A 22,822-nucleotide genomic window follows, 5' to 3' on the forward strand; every position below is an offset into this window, starting at 1 on the left:
CAGGCAGAGGGAGAAGCAGGCTCCATGCAGGGAGCCTGACATGGGACTCGATCCCAGGTCTCCAGGATCAGGCCCTGGGTGCGCTAAACCGCTGAGCCACCCGGGCTGCCCTCACATTATCCTTTAAATAGGATATATTTTTTCCTATTCCTGTTTGCTGAAGTTAATCATAAAATTAATGATGCGTAATAGCCATCTCGAATCAAATGTATCCAAAACCAAATTCATGATTCGTAGCCCCCTGCCCAATCCCTAAACATACTTCGCCTGAAGTTCTCACCATTTCAGGCAATGATAACCACATTTTTATAGTTTCACATGTCAAAAAACCTTATAGTCATCTACGGACTTCTTTCTCTCCCACAGCCTACACCAAACCATCAGCAAATCCTACTGACTGTTTAAAATACTTATATGCAAGGGGCACCTGGGTGGCTCAATTGGTTAAATGTCTGCCTTCAGCTCAGGTCATGATCTCAGAGTCCTAGGACTGGGCTCCCTGCTTGGTGGGGAGCCTGCTTCTTCATCTCTCTCTGCCCCTCTCCCTTCCTGCTTTCTTTCTCTCTCTTAAATAAATTACGCAGGGAGCCCGATGTGGGACTCGATCCCACGTCTCCAGGATACGCCCTGGGCCGAAGGCAGCGCCAAACCGCTGAGCCACCTGGGCTGCCCAATAAATTAATAAAATCTTAAAAAAGAAAAAAAAGACATATCTGGAACTCAACTGCCTGTTTGCTATCTCCTGCTACCATCCTGGTCCAGGCCACCAGAATCTCTAACCTAGATTGTTGTTATAAATAAATTATTTCCCTGCTCCTGCCATTGCTACCCTTCAGTCTGTTATGAACATAGCAGCCAGATTGGTCCTGTTGAAATGTAAGTCAAATCATGTCATTTTGTTCTGAATCTCTCCATGGCTCTTTATTTCACTCAGCAGAAGAGCTAGCATTCTTGTAATCGTCTCTAAGGCTGCATAGAAGGTGGCTGTTTCCCTTTTTCATCTTATCTTTCCTGCTTCCCATCCCCACCAGCCACTTGGCTCCAGCTGCATTGGGCTTCTAACTGCTCCTTGAACACACTAAGCGTGCATTTTAAAATGTACCCCGGATTTATTTTAATCAGATATAGTAAGACATGCATCCACAGAAATGACTGTCATGGAGGAAGAGGTTTTAATTCACAGTTCTCTAGAAGCAGAAGGCTTGGTGTGTCATGTGGGGACCACACAAGGAAGCACCAGGGTCAGCCAGGATGCAGAGTGAGGGGAAAGCATGGGGAAATGCTTTTATTCTGGGATCTGCAGGAAAAGGCAAAGCAAAACAGATTAAGCAGGTTTAGGATTCGCTAGTTTGAATAATTTCAGTGGTATCTGGGGAATAGGGGTTGTCTCTAGTTGTCTGATCCCTGCTCCTGGGATAATTAGTACAGGGGAATATTGGCCTTGTGTGTAAAAGCCCAATAAAGAAAGTGACTGGGAGTAAGGAGTTTGGATAGGTTCATTTGCATATGAAATAGATGTGCTCCCAGGATGAGTTGTTTGCTATCTCTAGGAATTAGCTAACCCTGGGAGGGCCAGTCTCCCCAGAAACAGCAAGGGCCCAGGTGCCAGACACATCAATACAGAAAACAAGAAATATATTAGTTAATATATCATGCTTCTCACCTAAGTACAATTGTAATTTTTGTTCCCTATGTGAATTGTCATTTCCACAGATATTTGCATGGATTGGTTCCCCATAGAGTCTTTTTTTTTTTTTTTAAGATTTTATTTATTTATTATTAAGAGACACACACAGAGAGAGAGGCAGAGACACAGGCAGAGGGAGAAGCAGACTCCATGCAAGGAGCCCGATGTGAGACTCGATCCCGGGTCTCCAGGATGACATCCCGGGCTGAAGGCGGCACTAAACCACTGAGCCACTGGGCTGCCCTCCCCATAGAGTCTTTACTCAATATTACCCTATTGTACAGGCTTCTCTATGCAATCTGGCTCTCCCTTACCTTAACCCATTATCTCCTTTCTCCTATCCTGTTTTATGCTTTTCTGTTCTCTTTAGCACTTAACACTTTTTGGCATATCTACTTACTTTATTATTTATCTCCCACAAATAGAATTTAGAGACTTTATCTGACATATATGCATATGTTATCTGATATATATAAAATCTGATATATATAATGTTATGTATTATATATAATATAATAATCTACCTACTGATCTACCTACAGAGAAAGAGAGATTTTGCTGTACATATCTATATTTATATCTACCTCCATATCTGTATCTGTATCTATCAATATACACACACATCCAGATATATATCCATCCTTTAGACCTGAATCAGTGAAATGATTAGTTTAAGATACTGATTGTGTTTTATTTTGAAAAACTGGACCAGAAATAATGTCACACCAGGCAGCATGACATGACTCTTAAAACATTTTAATTCATATGACATCTCCAGTGAGAAAAGGTAGTTGACTTTTTCTCCACATATTATACTCTTATAAACACACATACATAAGATAGATAAGCCCAGCTCCTGGGCTTTGGGGAGATGATCCAATAGCGAGCTTCTGTTGCTCTGAAGGTGAGGTGTAAGTGCGATTGCTGTACAAATCCTGAAGCTCCATCAGGACTGAAGACTTGGTTGGCCTATGCTTTCTGTTTGGATAATGTCCTGAGGCCCCTTCTATGTTTCCTGGAGAGGACCCTTGACAGAAATTCAGATCAATAAAGCAAGTTATGGTTAGAGAGGGACCAAAAGCATCATATTTGCCATCACACATATCTATCCCTAAAGGATGATTGTGTATGACCTGAGAGTATCCTGCCCTGCAACCGGGACAGGAGAATAGATGAAGTGAATGGTCATGCCCTTTTCTTTCTGTTTACTGGACATGAAAGAGCTCTCTTTTTCTTTAATAAGAGGTAGAGGTAAGATGCTCAGGCTGGTTAGTGCAAGGAGTTGGGTGATAGATAATTTAATTAATCTGGCTCATCCAGATGTCATCATACAATGTAACACATGCACTATAGGCCACAAATATGTCCTTTGGAAATTGTGTGTAAGAATCAGTTTCCAAATGCATTAAGAATTAAACAAAAAAAAATGTAATATTTTCATCGTGTTTTACATCCTGGAAAATTTCCAAGTATTCTTATATGTGTAACTTCATTCATTTATTCAGTGTATATCTATTGAATGTCAACTGTATGCTCATCTCTGTGCTGGACACCATGAATAAAATGATGGACCACAGGGACAGATATGAGACTTATGATCTAGGGAGGAAGACGACAATAGCTTGCTATGGACAAAGAGAGTCTGATGACTTAGAAATGTAGTGGTGGAGGAAAAGGGCATGTGAGAAAGTTGGAGAAAGAGTAGGGGCAGATGCTTCAAGGTCATACTTCTGAGTAAGAAAGTGACATGATCCATTGTGTGACTCAATCCTCCTTCAAGACAAGTATTCTGGGATCCCTGGGTGGCACAGCGGTTTGGCGCCTGCCTTTGGCCCAGGGCACGATCCTGGAGACCCGGGATCGAATCCCACATCGGGCTCCCTGCATGGAGCCCGCTTCTCTCTCTGCCTGTGTCTCTGCCTCTCTCTCTCTCTCTCTCTGTGACTATCATGAATAAATAAATAAAATCTTTAAAAAAAAAAAAAGACAAGTATTCTTTAAAAGAACTCCCATACAATGTTTGTTTTTACATTTTTAAAAATTTCTTCTTTTCTTTTTATATTTATTTAGCTAGATCATGGCTACCACAGCAAAAAGCAGTTCCTAGACTTAAGTAAAATGAATATTCACCAATTCATACTTTCTACTCTCCGCATAATAGCAAAAGAATCCTTGTGTAGCAGATAAATCCATGTTTGATCCTAACTTTACCACTGATTATTTTAAAATTTGAAAAAAAATCACATACCTTCTCTATCTCTGTTTCCTTGTCTGTAAAATCAAAAGAGTTGTATTAGAACATCTACAGAACATTGAAAAAGTTTTGTAGCCTTCATCTAGGACATATTGGGATACTACAAGTAAGTTCTTAATAAATATATAGACATCTTTAAGAATGACACCCATTTTTACTTTATAGTCTATATTACTGGGTCAGTCTACTCACATGAATTTATCTACTGATACACATACTTGTGTACTCTTGACTTTCCCCCATACTTCCAAACTATAAAATATTCCTGTGCTCATCCATGTGAGCAGAAGCATAAGGGATGGAAAAGATGTAAAGGAACTCTTCCATTCTGTTACATGATCAAGCTTCATGATATCAATAGAATTGGCTGTTGGCCAAGTCTTATAATTAATTGGCTTGTTGGTAATTAGGAGGAACACAACAACTTGTATTATTAAGTGATGTCACGTTAGGGTATAATGGCTGTGAGAGTGGGGTCACCTCTAAGTTCAATCCTTGCATCTTTGATACTCACAGTCATTACAAGGGTCTGACCTGAGGTGAGCCTAATCTCTTGCCACTTTGGCTTTGCCTTGACTAGACCGTGAGGAAGAACATCTACTGCTTTCTCCTCAGCATGAGGTCCTTTAGACAGTTTAGATTTTGACGTGCTGTCTGCTTTTCCTGCTTCTCTCTCCCCAAATAGTTGATTTGGATCAATTCATAAGTGGTCATAAATCCATTTTCCTTTTAAAAAAATTTGCAAAAGGTTCTTATTCATTTTTTTAAAAGATTTTATTTATTTATTCATGAGAGACACACACAGAGAGAGGGACAGAGACACAGGCAGAGGGACAAACAGGCTCCATGCAGGGAGCCCGATGTGGGATTCGATCCCGGGTCTTCAGGATCACACCCTGGGCTGAACGCAGGCGCTAAACTACTGAGCCACCCAGGGATCCCAAAGGTTCTTATTCATGGTTAAAGCTGAGAACTGGTACTTGGGCACAGCAGAGGACACATTTGCTGCTTTGAATTTAGGTTTTCATTTTATCAAGTAACACACTCCCCCTCTCTCCCCCAAAAGCAGTTTGGAGGATGTTCCCTAGAGTCTGTATTTATTGCAAAAATATAGAGCCATGGGCCAGGTTTTAATTCTGTTAAACTTCCTATGCAACGGATGCTCAAAAGAGAAATGTTGATTAAGTTTATATATAAAAGCTTGAAATTTGGAGGCAAATATTTTCTAAGATATAACTGCTTCTCTAGATGTCCTTTCTCTAGGGCTTCAACTATTAATTTAGATCCCAGGCCCACTCTGTATTTTCCATTTGCCCATGTGGTTTGTTTATGAGCAGTTTGTTTATGGAAGCTAAATGTCTTGTTTTTAAATAAGATTGTGATATTATTACTGCTCATGGCAATCTCCAGCCTAATTTAATAATTCACATGGTACGGTTTCTCTAATTGAATTGCGTGAGTTATAGACAGTGATGGGGGACTCCAAGCTACCTGTTATCCCAGAGCTCTGCTCATTCCCTCTGAGCAAGGAAGCTGAAGTTTACAGAGGGATAGCTTGGTAAACAAGAATTTACAGAAACACATGCTGAGACCAATGGGGACTGGTAAAAACTTGGATAATGTAATAATGTCACCCATAGCTCTGGGTGTACAAACTGCAGATTTATGCAAGTAATTAATAGTGTCTTGCCAAGAGAGTCGGTAGGCTTTTCAAAAGGAATCTTTCTTTGTGCCTTTTGATATTTAAAGAGCTGTAATTACAATGGCAGAGCTTTGAATTCTTTTTTTTCCCTGTTCTCTTATACACATTAATTTATGGACCAATCCAGTATTACAGACAAGCTAATGAAAGAACCACATACTCCCTTTATAATTTTTTTTTACAGTTTCACTTGTGTGGCTGAATGTAAAGTAGTTAATGCTATAAATAAGTATAATGATGTATCTCTTCTCTCAATTGCCAGTTGTTGATGCTGTTGTCTCACACAATAGAAGAAAAGAATTGAATTTAAATCTCTACCCATCTCGTTTCTTCTTCTCTCTTGTGTACCAGTTAAGAAATTCAAATGTTTCTGCCATTATGAGGTGTTTAAAAAAAAAAGACTCAAACTGGATTCCCCCCCTTCTCTTTATTTTTAGAGTTATGGAAGACTCAGAAAAAAATTACATAACTTCTGCAGTCAGCTTAGGCTTTGCCAGTTTCAAGGTTTAGCATCTAAGCTCCTCAGGAATAATTTCTTTTCCCCACCTTGCATTATAAAAATTGTATATTTTTAAGGTGTGTAAGGTGCTAGTTTGGTATACATGTACATTATGAAATCATTACTACATCAAATTAATTAACACATCCATCACCTCACAGTGATCTTTTTGTGTGATGTGTGTGTGTGTGTGTGTGTGTGTGGAGAAAGAAGACTCAAAATCTACTCTTTTAGCAAATTTCAGGTATAAAATTCAGTATTATTAACTGTAGTCACCATGCTGTACATTAACTCTCCAGAACTTCTTCATCTCCTAACTGAAAGTTTGCACCCTTTGAGCAACAACTCTTCCTCTCCCCATTTCCCAGTCCCTGGTAGTCACCATGCTACTCTCTGATTCTGCGAGTTTGACTTTCTTAGATTCCACATATAAGTGAGACCACACTGCATTTATCTTTCAGTGCCAGGCTTGGTCACTTATAATAACTTCTTTCACTTTGGTCAGGGTTGGGAAGGAGCCTCCTGTGATTAGAGCCTGAAGACCCCTGTCTTCAGGTTGCCCTTCCCCTGAGGATACACTAACGGTGAACTTTCAAATGTTCACAGAAATAATTCAGCTTCTTATGAAAGTTTTTGTATGTGACTTAACTAAAGGTGTAAAGCTTCATAGGACTTTTTACCTAAATAGACTTTTGAGTACAAAGCTGAGGCCAGTACTGATGAGATTCAAATAACTGGGGGCCAAGATATGGGCCACACTTGTATTATTTTTGTAGAGGCACTAAGGGCGAGACACTTCAAATCATTTCTGCATACAGCATTTCATGTGAATTTTCCAAATGAAATACATACTGTGTTGCACTCAGTTCTTGGGACTTATAATGCATTCCATAAGAGCGACATCATGAATGCTAATTCTATTCATCTATTTATTGTATGTATTTCCTCTATGAATTTAGACTTTGAAGGAGCCTCTACATGATCTGATCCAAATTTTGTTTATTTCATGAATGATAAAACAGATCCAGAAGAAGGAAGTGTTGTGTTAGGGTTCAACAGATAGTTGATGCAAGAGCCAGGTTTAGGTCTCCATTATTCATGGACAGCATGTCCTTCTGTAGTGTCATCATTTGTTTCAATGACATCTGTCAGTTCAACAGGGTCAGTGTAGGAACAATCATTCTGCTGATTTCTCAGTTTGTTGACCCTTTTAAACTGCAATTTCCTTGAGGGCAAAGTCCTTATGTGTTTAATTTGCTCCTTATGGTACCTGGGAGAACTTTATAAAAAATAATGAGAGCATATAATGTGCATTGCACTCCAGCAGCAACACAGCATAATTTTTTTAAAACCAACTTTGGGTACCATAATCTTGACACTGCAAATATTTTGGTGAATCATCTGGTTCAGTTTAACAATTCCAGAAGGGAGTCATTAAATTTGAACCATATTAACAACAATGAGAAGACTTCTTGAGAAAAATAAAACCCATATAATAGAGACAATTTAATAAATATTTAAGCATAGTTTTCCAGACAACAAATTACGAAGATTATAGAGTGGATAGGTTAAGGGCATTTGCTCTGTGTTGGTCTTTTCAAAATCATGTGTTTGGTTGTCTTTTGGGAAGTTGTTTACTGATCTGTGATGGTATTTCAAATTTGCAGTAATTGGCTTTGGAAAGTTCCTCCCTTACATCAAAATTTTTGTATTAATTGTGAAGAATTGCCAGACAGTTTGTCTAGATTTGTTTAAGGTCAAAACTTTAAGTACTGGGTGATTATTAACCATATTTCCATAGTAATAGTCACTGCTATTTCTAATTTGCTACTGTGTAGATTAGCATGAGGGAAAAAAGATGGCCTGTAATGTAGTTCTCTTCCTTTATGGGGAGATAGGAGCACATACTGTTAAGGAAAAAAAAAACAAAACATGAGAGTTGTTAAAGGCAGTAAGGAAGACTTTATTTGAGGGGACTCCTACAAGAGGATTTTGCAAAAGAGGAGAGAGATCAGGTTCAACTTCAAATACAAGGAAAAGTGAGACTTTATAGCCAAGGAGGAGGTGGGTGTCAGTGGATAGAAAATTGCTAAAAGGAAACATCAGGAATAAGAGGGGATTCTGGTTAAACTGAGCTCACAGGATTCTAGCTGAAAACCAGCTAGAGAAATCACATGAGGAGGATGGAGAGGAGAGGATGTGTTTCTGGTTAAACTGACTTAGCAGGATTCTTGCTAAAATTGGACAATTCAAAGATAAATACAGAAGTCCAAAAGTCAAGACTGTTGTACCCAAGATTGCGAATCCGAGAAACCACCAAGGAGCCGACACCAATGCAAACACACGAGGGTTTATTTATAAGCTCGAACTTGGGTCCAAGTAAACCCGACACAGCGGAGCAGGGACTTGGACCCCGAGACTAAGAGGCGGTGCAGCTTTATAGGGGCCAGTGGCCAATGGGATACGCAGAAAGTTGCACAGTCATGTCGGTCCACACGCAGGTGGCTGATTGAATTACACCTTACCCTATAGGATCCACTTGAGCTGGCCTATTACTTTGGTCAGAATCGGGGCGCAGTTTTGGCGGGCACAAAGCAGGGTTACATTGTTAGGAGCCGATTTCCCATTAGGGTGTGCCCAGGGGCCTGACTAGGGTGGGGCAGCGCCTTAAGCAATAAGCAGGTCATGTGGGGGTCATACGGGAGGTGGCGGGTGTAGCACAAAATGGAATCAGTCCTGCTCTGCTTGTCCAGGGGTAGGGGATTTTGGTTAAATTTCCTGGGTCCCACAAAGACCTGCTTGTAAAAAGAGCTCAGAGGAAGCTGACTAGAGTCAGTCAAAGAGAGAATTGTCAAAGCCCAAGAAAGAATCGTCAAAGCCCAAGAAAGAGAGAAGACAGCTGAGGGGGTATAATATCCTGGGAAGAATACTAATAGCCAACGCCCTTAATGGTGTTTAGGAGGGGTGTCCTTATCCATGGAGTATTTTAGCAAGATGTCTCCGATTTAGAATGCTAATGACAAACAAACATAGAATCGATGGATTTATGGGATATGCCCTCCTAGAAAATGTCACAGATTTGACATTCTGAGTATTATTCAGAGATATAACCTGGAATGTTCTCTGCCAGGAGGGAAAACAATACTTTATGTGGAAAATACACTCACTACTTGGACCCAGAGGGTACCACTAGTGCAAAAAGTAAGAACCTAGAAAGTGTAACTGGGGCATCAGAACTCTGTGTCTGTGTACCTTGGCTATTGTAATCCTGAAATCAGTAAAGCTTGATACTGGGTAAGATCCTTCATTCCTGTGAGTGACGTGGCACCTCATCCTTTGGGTTAGCTCATCTATGATACAGGAAATAAAATTTGATTTCCTTCAGTGTTTTTTCTCAGTGACGCCTACTTGTAGTAGCAACACCAGTGTTTTCCCTAAGGATTGTTACACTTTACCTCCTGTGCTTCAGAAGTCTAGTCTACGTAAATCTCTTTTTTTTTTTTTTTTTTTTTTAATCTCTTCTTTTTGTAGGGATACAAGAGACCAATTTCTAGACTGAATGTTACCTGGAAAAATTCTCTTCAACTCTGAAGAAAATACGAATTCTTTGCATTCTCACTTCTGAATTCTCCAAAAATTCTCCTTTTACTGCAGCACCTGGATTTTTATTGTTTTACAATTTTATGACCACTGCGTTTGTGAGCTCTAGGTAGATGACAAATAGTCATAACAGTGTTGTTGTCTTTGGAATAACCGACATTATCCATTCTTTGTATTCTTCCTGAAAGAAAAATGCTTTTTCTAGTCATGGATTGAGCAGTAGCCCAAAAGTCAGATAGAGGTCTTATCCTACTTCTAGTCTAATTACCTTTCGGAATATGAATGGATAATTTATTTTCTGATCCTTACTATCTGCAGAAATAGAGCTAAAGGTTTTCCTTTTGTGACAAAAGTTCTTGTGCCTATTTGTGTTTGTGGCCTGTGTATACATGCGTGTGTATAGGTGAGAGACAGTACAAATCTGTTGCCCTTGGTTCCATTATAGCAGGCAGTAAATATAATAAGCAAATATTTTATTAGATAATTAATTAGATAATTGATTTTTAGATACTACCACAGCATAATTTGTGAGTTTTTAAGATCAAATAGTTAATATATGGTCAATAAAATAATAATCCCATTAGACTGATTGGCAGAAAGATTTCTGGAACACAGTTTGTAAGTGAACAAAATCCATATTAACCATATCAATCTTTATGACTGTCTTTTATGAAATTGGAGTCTTTTGTTTAATGGGAAATAAAACTTTTTAAAGCTGAAAAAGACTTGTAACGGGCATGTGAAATTCTGTCCAAGGTCAGAAAAAAAATCAATTTATCGACCTCTATAGACATATAAAATTGAATTGAAACAAGTTAAAAATGTATTCACCATTTATAACTCTGGTCTTTATCTTTTTTTTTTGTAGTGTGTAGCTGAAAGGAAAATCTTTAGAATATGTGTGACAAAAATCAAGGATTTTAATTTTAAAGGATCTAATTTTAAGAAAACAAAACTGTACAAAAAGTTGTGTAATATCATGTCAGCTGTTTAAAGTATATGTTTGAATTCACTTTGACAATAATTTATTGAGTACTGTTAGGTCCTGTCTTTAGAATTACAGATATACTAGTGAACAAAACAGGTAATTCCTGCTCTCCCAAAGCTTATATTCTAGTGGGCTAGAAAGAAAATAAATAAACTCAATATGCAGTCTTTATATATTATAAAATATATTTGAAACTGATATGTGATGAGAGAAAAAAATGAAGCAAATTTTGAGCAAGGGAAGTGAGGGAGTATGTGTCAATTTGGGGGAAGAATAGAAACAACAGTGAAAAGATTCCTGTAACTGGAACATGTCTTGAAATGTTTGAGACTCAGTCAAGGGGCCAGCATACATAAGAGCAGAATAAAACAGGAAGGAGAGCAGTAGAAGATAAGATCAGAGAAGTAATGTGTGTGTGTGTGTGTGTGTGTATAGTGTGTGTGTGTGTGCACATGTGCACTCACATGGACAGGTAGATTGTGTGAGGTTTTATGGACCATTGTAAAGTGTAGCTTACTCTGAGTAGGCTGAGAAGTGATTGGGAGGTTTTAGGCAGACGTGAAATATCTGACTTAAATAAGTTTGATATATTCAGTCTTGGAAGTAGGATAGGAACTTCATGGGTAGATACTAAGACACAGATTAGCAAAACTAGTTACGTTTAAAAGGAACATTTGGCTTGCAGTGTTGAGAATAGGTAGAAGCAGAGAGACTAGTTTGGAAGATCCTGCAATAGTCCAGGCAGAGAGGATGGTGGCTTGGACCAGGATGGGAGTGGTGGACATGGCAAGGTAGGGTTGAATTCTGTGTTTATTGAGAAGGAAAACAGAATTTGCAGATAGAATGGATGTGGCGTATTAGAGAAAGAAAAGAGGTGGAGACAAGGTCTTTTCCTTGTATCTTGAAGAATGGAATTGCCAATAATAGAGATAGGGATGATTCCAGAAGAGGAGGTTTTGAGGCTCAGTTCTGTGTATGTTAGATTTGAGATGTCTATCAGATATTCAAATGGAGATATTAAGTTGCTAGTTAGATATATGAGTCTGAAGTTCAGGGCAGAGTTCTGGGCCACAGATATGAATTTGAAGAAATGTCATTCAAAGCCATGAGATTGGATGTGATCACTGTGGGAACAAATGGAGATGAGAAGCAACATAAGAGAATCCTGAGGAACTACAGTGTTGAGAAGATGAGAAGAAGAAGGAAGACTAGCAAAAGGCTGTGAGAAGGGGCGCCCAGTGGGTAGCAGGAACAACAAAGGAGTGTTGTATCTGGAGGGCAAGGAAAGGCATTGTATTTTGTTTCGTATTTTTTTAAGTATTTATTTATTTATTTTGAGAGAGAGCACATGTACACGAGCCTTAGGAGGGGCAAAGAGAGAGCAGACTCCCCATTGGCCTTTGAGCCCCAGAAAGAGCTCCATCTCATGACCCACAAGATCATGACCTGAGTCCAAACCAAGAGCCAGTCGTTTAACTGACTGAGCCACTCATGTGCCCCTGAAGACAGTGTTTTAGGGACCAGAGTGATGAACTGTGCCCAAACTGTTGACTGTTTTAGAATATGATCTATTGACATTCTATCTTGAGCTTTTAGAGGTTCTCTAATATTTATCATCTAAAAGATTAAAAAGAGGAAAATTACTATAACACAAACATTATTTGGAATCAAGAATTTTTCCTCTAAGAAGGCAGAATGATATTCTTTCTTAAATTCCCTTTTGGGAAAAATATCAGAGTGAACTCATATTAGTTTGTGTATTGATATTCTGGACTGTATGCTACTGCTTGATACAATTTGGGGCAAACTATACTTATGTAATAAATAGTGATTTATTTGACTTGAGTCACAATGCAGTATTTAAAATTTAATAACCAACTGTGAACATACCCTTTAAAATTTGAAAAAATACAAGTGGTTTCTTTCCATCTACCTGCTAGATACAGAAGATGCTCACTATTTATACATAACCAATCACGTACTTCTGGTCCTCTAAGGTTATTTTTTGTACCTTGTATATTTGAAAAAGGAATTATCCATTTTCAAATGTGCGAAGTCCATGAAGCAAAAGAACATTGTACTAGATGATCTCTAAAGCCTCACCCAGTTCAAAGATTCTAAGAATAATACTTATACCAGTGGTTTGTATTTTAAACCAAGTTGGATGGGGGTTGGGAGTTGGCAGCCCTTGTTCAAATAAGCTGGATTAACCCCACTGCCATTTCTCTTAGGGAAAAGGCAGCTCGGCTTTTTAGAGCATAGAGGGCATCAGTAAAGTTAGATTATAAAAGTCTTCCAGTCACAATCATCCCATAGAGTAATAGAATTGAATGTGATTTAGGCTTAAGAGTGAAGGAAATGAATTTTTTAGTTAAGAGCCATGAAAATCAGCACAATTTCATATAGTTTAAATAGACTGCTATTCTTGGTTCGATATAGGCATTCACTCAGTTCAGTTTCCTTGAGTTCAGAGGTAATAAAAAGATACACAGTTTTCTTCAAATTCAATCAATTTTGGAAGGGCCTATAAGTTTTAAAGCTATTTTTTTTGTTTAAATTGCATATCTACTAATTTTTCACTGCCAATTTCAAAGAGAGATCCTACAATCCAAATCCTTCCATAACTATGTCAGGACTCCACAGAGATGATATGACCCTGGAGAAATCTTTCACTTTTCAATTCTTTTCTAATGTTTCTAAAGGGATTTAAAAATTGGGCAGAATCTCTGAGAATTTTAGATCAGAAATTTCCTCCTCAACAACTATTTATTATCAGTATATTGTCAACTGCAATCTTTCTTTTGGAATGTTCCAGAAGGTTGCCTCATTAAAGGGATTTTCTTCACTCTTGAAGCTAGTAGTGGATTACATTTATCAAAATTGTCTGAGAATGAAAGGTAATTTTATGGTTAAAATGCTGTGGAGCAAATTTGAAGTGATCACTGTTGAGTAGGATAGGAATTTCACAAGTAGATACTTGAGACGCAGATGAGCAAGATCAGATTAGTTACCATCTAGAAGAGAATTTTTTTAAAGATTTTATTTATTTATTCATGAGAGACACACACACACACAGACAGAGAGAGAGAGAGAGAGAGAGGCAGAGACACAGGCAGAGGAAGAAGCAGGCCCCACTCAAGGAGCCCCACGTGGGACTCGATCCCCTAGGCTGAAAGCAGGCACTAAACTGCTGAGCCACCCAGGGATCCCTAGAAGAGAATTTATAAGCTTATTTTCCACCTTAGGTTTTGGAAGCAATGTGTTTGCTCTGCACGGGACAAGATGAACCTGAGATGAGGTACCTATGTATTGATATGTGAAGCTGTTGGGTGTGGGAATGAAGGAGTTAGAGTTGAGCTCGAGAATGTTCCCTCCATGTATCTCCGAAGGGCTACAGTTGCTTAGGCCCTAAACCTACATACATTGTCTTTTCTCTGGTTTTGCAATCGCCACTTTTTTCAGGTTGCTGAGAAAACTATGTCGTGTATGGGTTTTGGCTTATCTGTGTATATGTTATAGTTGAAAAATGTGTTGTTAAATGTTTTTTTGGTTTTGGAATATAGGATTCCTTTTGAGGAGGCCAGCATGGTGGAAGGAGCACTGGCCTGGGTGCTGCACATTCCTGGAGCAGTGGACACAGCAGAGGCTTTTGGTCTGAGTCTAGAAGCCAACAGCCTTTCTCCTGAGAGGCTGCTTTGATATGTAGCATTGTTCAACCTGGGCTGAGGACCCAAAGCACCAAACACTTCCAATGGGTTCACAAGTTTTCTTCTGCCCAGAATCCAGCAGTGCCCTGGAGCAGAAGTAGGCTCTGGAGCAGGAACATGGCTGCCAGCAGAGGAGGGTGAAGATGAAGCATGCATCATTACCTGCCCTGTGGCTTCCAGGACCAGTCCCTCTTTCTCCTAGGATGAGTTGGCAAGTTGGATGTGAAGTGAGGGTCTGAATGAGACATGTATCATCACTTCCACATTTCTGATGGACTTCTTCACCCACAGTTGGAACAAAATTATTGAAAAACAGAAAAAATCTTTTAGAGAATCTAGAAAAAAGAAGCAATTAAAATATCCTTCAAGTCCACCCATGTTAAGTATTTGATATATTTCTTTAAATTTTTTTCTAAATGTTTGTACATAGATAACTCTCCTCCTTCCACCCCTCTTTCAGAAGATGCCCCTGTCACTTCCTTCACAAAACACAGGACACAATTAGGACTTGATTTCTCCCACATCAGCCTACACTTATGGGCATATTTCTTCCTCCAGTTTCAGAAGGTTTAGGTCTTTTTTCAAGGCTTAATTCTTCGCTGTGCTTCTGATGCCTCCCTCTTGGTGATCCCCATTTACTGCCCTGCCATTCCATCTTGCCTTCCTCTGGCTGTTTAGCATCCTTCCCACTGTGGCTCTTCATCGTTGGTTAGAAATGTGGGTGTCCATCCTGAGGCATGTCTCCATCATGCTTTGCCCTCTGGTGCTCACCTCTTCCCAACACAGCAAATCTAGAGTCATTGGCTCTACTTTTCTCAACTCTCATTCACTCACACTTTTTAATGACTTCATTCATTCATTTATGAGAGAGAGTGTACATGCAAGAGAGTGAGGGGCAGCCCTAGTGGCTCAGCAATTTAGCACTGCTTTCAGCCCCGGGGTGTGATCCTGGAGTCCCGGGATCCAGTCCCACATTGGGCTCCCTGAGTGGAACTTGCTTCTCCCTCTGCCTGTGTCTCTGCCTTTCTTTTTCTCTGTGTCTCTCATGAATAAATAAAATCTTAAAAAAAAAAAAAAAAAGAGAGTGAGCAGAGGTGGGGGTGTGGTGGGGTGGGCAGGGGCAGAAGGAGAGGGAGAGAAAATCTTAAGTAGCTTCCATGCTCAGCTTGGAGCCTGATGCTGGGCTCCATCTTATGACCTTGAGCCAAAATCAAGAGTCAGAGGATTAATGGGCTGAACCACTAACAGGGGCACTTGCCTTGGCTCAGGTCATGATCCTGGAATCCTGCGATCAAGCACCCCATGGGGCTCCCTGCTCAATGGAGAGTCTGTTTCTCCCTCTGTCCCTCTCCCCACTCATGCTCAACTCACTCTCTCTCTATCTCTCAAATAAATAAATAAATACAAAAATCTTAAAAAAATAAAAGTTTTTTTAAAGGGGGGATAAATAAAAACTAATTTTCCTCTCACTCTATATATTTGGTCTCTTAATCCCACCCACAAAAGGCAGCTATATTAGGAAGATCTCCATCTTCCAGAAATATTTTATTTTATTTTATTTTATTTTATTTTTTTTATTGGTGTTCAATTTACTAACATACAGAATAACCCCCAGTGCCCGTCACCCATTCACTCCCACCCCCCGCCCTTCTCCCCTTCCACCACCCCTAGTTCGTTTCCCAGAGTTAGCAGTCTTTACGTTCTGTCTCCCTTTCTGATATTTCCCACACATTTCTTCTCCCTTCCCTTATTTTCCCTTTCACTATTATTTATATTCCCCAAATGAATGAGAACATATAATGTTTGTCCTTCTCCGACTGACTTACTTCACTCAGCATAATACCCTCCAGTTCCATCCACGTTGAAGCAAATGGTGGGTATTTGTCATTTCTAATAGCTGAGTAATATTCCATTGTATACATAAACCACATCTTCTTTATCCATTCATCTTTCGTTGGACACCGAGGCTCCTTCCACAGTTTGGCTATCGTGGCCATTGCTGCTAGAAACATCGGGGTGCAGGTGTCCCGGCGTTTCATTGCATTTGTATCTTTGGGGTAAATCCCCAACAGTGCAATTGCTGGGTCGTAGGGCAGGTATATTTTTAACTGTTTGAGGAACCTCCACACAGTTTTCCAGAGTGGCTGCACCAGTTCACATTCCCACCAACAGTGTAAGAGGGTTCCCTTTTCTCCGCATCCTCTCCAACATTTGTTGTTTCCTGCCTTGTTAATTTTCCCCATTCTCACTGGTGTGAGGTGGTATCTCATTGTAGTTTTGATTTGTATTTCCCTGATGGCAAGTGATGCAGAGCATTTTCTCATATGCATGTTGGCCATGTCTATGTCTTCCTCTGTGAGATTTCTGTTCATGTCTTTTGCCCATTTCATGATTGGATTGTTTGTTTCTTTGGTGTTGAGTTTAATAAGTTCTTTTTTTTTTTTTTTTTTTTTTTTTTTTTATTGGTGTTCAATTTACTAACATACAGAATAACCCCCAGTGCCCGTCACCCATTCACTCCCACCCCCCGCCCTCCTCCCCTTCTACCACCCCTAGTTCGTTTCCCAGAGTTAGCAGTCTTTACGTTCTGTCTCCCTTTCTGATATTTCCCACACATTTCTTCTCCCTTCCCTTATTTTCCCTTTCACTATTATTTATATTCCCCAAATGAATGAGAACATATAATGTTTGTCCTTCTCCGACTGGCTTACTTCACTCAGCATAATACCCTCCAGTTCCATCCACGTTGAAGCAAATGGTGGGTATTTGTCATTTCTAATAGCTGAGTAATATTCCATTGTATACATAAACCACATCTTCTTTATCCATTCATCTTTCGTTGGACACCGAGGCTCCTTCCACAGTTTGGCTATCGTGGCCATTGCTGCTAGAAACATCGGGGTGCAGGTGTCCCGGCGTTTCATTGCATTTGTATCTTTGGGGTAAATCCCCAACAGTGCAATTGCTGGGTCGTAGGGCAGGTATATTTTTAACTGTTTGAGGAACCTCCACACAGTTTTCCAGAGTGGCTGCACCAGTTCACATTCCCACCAACAGTGTAGGAGGGTTCCCTTTTCTCCGCATCCTCTCCAACATTTGTTGTTTCCTGCCTTGTTAATTTTCCCCATTCTCACTGGTGTGAGGTGGTATCTCATTGTAGTTTTGATCTGTATTTCCCTGATGGCAAGTGATGCAGAGCATTTTCTCATATGCATGTTGGCCATGTCTATGTCTTCCTCTGTGAGATTTCTCTTCATGTCTTTTGCCCATTTCATGATTGGATTGTTTGTTTCTTTGGTGTTGAGTTTAATAAGTTCTTTATAGATCTTGGAAACTAGCCCTTTATCTGATATGTCATTTGCAAATATCTTCTCCCATTCTGTAGGTTGTCTTTGAGTTTTGTTGACTGTATCCTTTGCTGTGCAAAAGCTTCTTATCTTGATGAAGTCCCAATAGTTCATTTTTGCTTTTGTTTCTTTTGCCTTGGTGGATGTATCTTGCAAGAAGTTACTATGGCCGAGTTCAAAAAGGGTGTTGCCTGTGTTCTTCTCTAGGATTTTGATGGAATCTTGTCTCACATTTAGATCTTTCATCCATTTTGAGTTTATCTTTGTGTATGGTGAAAGAGAGTGGTCTAGTTTCATTCTTCTGCATGTGGATGTCCAATTTTCCCAGCACCATTTATTGAAGAGACTGTCTTTCTTCCAATGGATAGTCTTTCCTCCTTTATCGAATATTAGTTGCCCATAAAGTTCAGGGTCCACTTCTGTATTCTCTATTCTGTTCCACTGATCTATGTGTCTGTTTTTGTGCCAGTACCACACTGTCTTGATGACCACAGCTTTGTAGTACAACCTGAAATCTGGCATTGTGATGCCCCCAGATATGGTTTTCTTTTTTAAAATTCCCCTGGCTATTCGGGGTCTTTTCTGATTCCACACAAATCTTAAAATAATTTGTTCTAACTCTCTGAAGAAAGTCCATGGTATTTTGATAGGGATTGCATTAAACGTGTATATTGCCCTGGGTAACATTGACATTTTCACAATATTAATTCTGCCAATCCATGAGCATGGAATATTTTTCCATCTCTTTGTGTCTTCTTCAATTTGTTTCAGAAGCGTTCTGTAGTTTTTAGGGTATAGATCCTTTACCTCTTTGGTTAGGTTTATTCCTAGGTATCTTATGCTTTTGGGTGCAATTGTAAATGGGATTGACTCCTTAATTTCTCTTTCTTCAGTCTCATTGTTAGTGTATAGAAATGCCACTGACTTCTGGGCATTGATTTTGTATCCTGCCACGCTACCGAATTGCTGTATGAGTTCTAGCAATCTTGGGGTGGAGACTTTTGGGTTTTCTATGTAGAGTATCATGTCATCGGCGAAGAGGGAGAGTTTGACTTCTTCTTTGCCAATTTGAATGCCTTTAATGTCTTTTTGTTGTCTGATTGCTGAGGCTAGGACTTCCAGTACTATGTTGAATAGCAGTGGTGAGAGCATCTTCCAGAAATATTCTGTGTGTTGGCAAGTATATACGTCCCCTTTCCCTCCACCCCCATTGTCTGTATTAAGAAAGAACATAATAGAAACATGCTAATCCCACCCTTCTGCACCTTGTTGTGTCTGGGATTTGGAATCTTGGTTTACATGCATTCCTTTCTCAGCCTTCCTGCCTCCTGGAGAGGCTCTGGGTTGCAAACTCCCCACCTCAGGCACCTTCGGGCCTCTGTCCTGAGAGGTTTGGTAAATGCTCCAACCTGGCTGTATCTTGTGTGACCATGTCATGGCTGTCCTTACCCCAGGCTGACAGGGCCACAGCATATTTGGCAAGTGATTAGGTGGGTGGGAGCCTCTCCCCAACCCTCCATCCAGGTACCAGGAGCATCCTGAGTACAGGTTGAATCTCTTGGAAGTCATCAGTCTGCGATAAGTCAAGGTGGGCCTGTGGGAAGGGATGTTGGACTGGAGGCCAGTGAGAGGATCAGTGAGTCACACATGCACATGCACATGCACCAAGTCACGGGGTGGGGCCCCTGGGCCCCATAAGATTCTGCACTCCTCCAGAGAGGATCCCCTTGCCCAGGAACAAATAAAAACACCTTGAATGGCCAAGAGACAGACTGAAAGAAAGAAAATAAGTTATCTTTCATAGTCCCTTTCTAAGCCTTTGAAAAAGGGGCCCCTTATTTTTCATTTTGCCCTTGGCTCTGCAAACAACGCAGCTCGCTTTGATTGCAACCACCATATATTCATGGTTACTGATCCCAGCTGCTTTCTCAGCACAGCCAGCCAGCAGACCCTATGCGTTCCTCCAGCCAGCTGTCTCCCTATTGTTCCCAAGGCTAGCCATTTTCCACTCTTCCCAAATGTATAGGCGCCTTCTGCCTCTACCTTTCTCTCAGCACACAGCATTATCTCTCACTTTAGAGAAAAAGGAATAGAAGTCACCAGATGAAAATCTCATGATCTTAGCCTGAGTTTCTCCCACTCCTTCTTTATTTCTTGTTACATGGGACAGAGGTGATTCTTCTTACCTGATGTTTATCCCTCAGCTGCACCCTGTGTTCTACCCCCACCCCCAGAAGTGAGCCTGATTATCCCTGCCCCCTCCAGAGGTAGCATGGAGCAGTGGGAGAGCATGAACTCTGGAGACACAGCCAGGGACCGAGCATTTACACTTAGTACTTGTGTGACTTTGGACAAACCTCTTACTTGCCTGCCCGAGCCTCAGTTTACCTATCTGAAAATTGGGTTAATAATAGTACTTATTTCACTTTGTTGTTGTGAAGGCCAAATAAGTTAATATTGGTAAAGTGACGAGAAGTGGATTGGCACATGAGTGTTATAGACCTGTTTATTTAGTGAAATCAAAGAAAAAAGTCCTCTTTTTCATCTCTAAACTATTCTTTCCTTGACTCCTTTTAGCCTACTCAGTTCTCCCCACCTTAAAAATGATACTTTTTGATTGCCAGTTTTCTTCCAATTATAGCTCTGTTTCCTTCCTCCCTCCATAGCTCAATTTCCTTGTTGTTATCTGCACACACAGGCTCTACTTCCTCACTGACACCCTGTTCCTCAACTCACAACAATACGCTGTCTAACCTACTACCTGCTGAAATTGACCTTGCCGTGAAAATACACGCATTCATGTCACCAAATCCAACATACACACATGTGTCTATATTTGACTCTGATTTGATCTTTCCTCTGCACTTGTGATTTTTGGTCACATCTTGAAAATCTCTTTTCCCATGTTTTCCATGATGATGCCTTCTTGTATTTCCTCCTTCTTCTATAGAAGCACCTTTTCCATGTCCTTTGCAGGGTCCTCTTTCTCTGGTTATCAATTAAATGTGGATTTTCCTGAAGGTTCTCTCTCACTTTCTTCCACATGGTTTTGATGCTCACATATGTATTGATAACCCAGATTTCTCTTTCAAGCCCCAGATTATATTGTCTACATTACCACTCGGATGTTCTAGAGATATCTCAAAGTCAGCATGTCTAAAACTGAACTTATAAGTTCTTCTCCGTCTATTCCAACTTGCTCAACATCTAGAGTTCTGTTCAATTATTTTCCTTGCTTGCGGAATGAACTTCATTCTCTTCTAGATCTTCCATCATCAGGCTCTTGGCAGCCTCTCCAATATTGTCAGGCCCCATCTTGACCTCCGGATTACAGCCCAAATGAACTAATTGCTCTGCTCTGAATATAAAAAGCTCATGTTTCCATGCTCTGTTCCCATAGTTACTTACCTTCCTGGCTTCAAGGTGAATACGTGGCTATCTTTAGATCCTCTGTGATGTTTCTGTAACTGTCCACAAACTCAACCGTGCAAATGTGCTTAAATTTATTCCACACCTCAAGCCAATTTCTATCTGTATGACCCTCCCTTTAAAAATTTGATTTATTTATTCGTGAGAGACACACACACAGAAGCAGAGACATAGGCAGAGGGAGAAGCAGGCTCCCTGCAGGGAGCCTGATGCGGGACTCCATCCCAGGATCCCAGGATCATGACCTGAGCCAAAAGCAGATGCTCAGCCACTGAGCCACCCAGGCATCCCTGTATGCCCTCTTTTTTAAATACACTACTGGGAAACTCAATCTCAGTTCTTCTTGGTGTTCCTTTTCTTGTCCAAAGTTGAATCACCATTTTGGGATATAATCTAATTACTATAGGATGTTGACAAACCTCCTTGTCTCTTACCATATAGCCCTGGCATCTCTAGCAGCTCTCTGTTACTTCCATGCCATATTTGGGACAGAGAGGTTATGGGCAGGTTCTCAGTGCTTCCTGAATACAGACGCATAGCCAGTCATTCGTCTTTGTGGGGCTTCTCGGCATCTCTTTAGCAGTATGACCATGAAGGTGGGCTGCCTTCTCGTTACTCTGCTCTTCTACTCTCATCAGGTGATACTTCTTTCTAGGATGGGATGTGGACTGGGTGGGAAGTTCTAGTCTTGTTCATATTTATTTATATTCTAGAGTCTTTTTCCATTTATGTCCTCCAAAAATCCTCTCAGTTATTCTAGGGCCTGTGTTTAAAACCCAAATCTGACAGGATAAGGTTGGTAATATGAGAGTGAAGCAGGTGTACATAAGATATAATAATGAGTGGTAGGGATGGGGTCTATTTAAAGGGGCAGCCACTACTTAGCTGCAGCTCACTGATGCCACAATATACACAGGCCTCAAGTTGACACTAGTTCCAGATTTTCAAGAGAAGCTGGAAACTTAAAGTTTTATATGAAGTTGCCAAATTTGTTTATGCTGGCAACTAATTCTAAATCTATAAAAATATTGTTTGAACCAAACAAATTGTGTTCATAGGCTGCATATTCTCCATGGATTTCTGGTTTGTGATCTCAGTCCTCAGAGCTTAGACTTTTGAACAGTAAAGGCCATAAAGATTAGAAAGTAGTTCTTATATGGGAAAAGGTTAGGAGAGAAATAGCAGGGAGCAAAAAATCCCCACATGTTAATATTTGAAAATGTTATATTGCCATGCCTTTCCTGACAATCTTCACCCCTGCCACCTAAACAGAATGATTAACCACATCCTTTGGCTTCACATGCTTTTCTCGACAGAGAACTATCAGAACATCCAGTGGTACTGGTCTACTCTAGTAGTAGCTTTATGTTTTCATCGTGTTTGTTTATATATCTCTCTCATCACGTGTCTTAGTCTATTCCGGCTTTTATAACAAAAATACCGTGGACTGGGGCTTATAAGTGATAGAAATTTATTTCTCATGCCAGAAGTTCAAGATCAAGGCATCTGAAGATTTGGTATCTGGTGAGGATTAATTTTCTAGTTCATAGATGACCATCTTCTTCTTGTGTCCTGACATGGCAGAGGGGCAAGGGAACTCTCTGGAGGC

The sequence above is a fragment of the Canis lupus genome, chromosome 29 (assembly GCF_003254725.2).
Source record: "Canis lupus dingo isolate Sandy chromosome 29, ASM325472v2, whole genome shotgun sequence".
Lineage (NCBI taxonomy): Eukaryota > Metazoa > Chordata > Mammalia > Carnivora > Canidae > Canis > Canis lupus.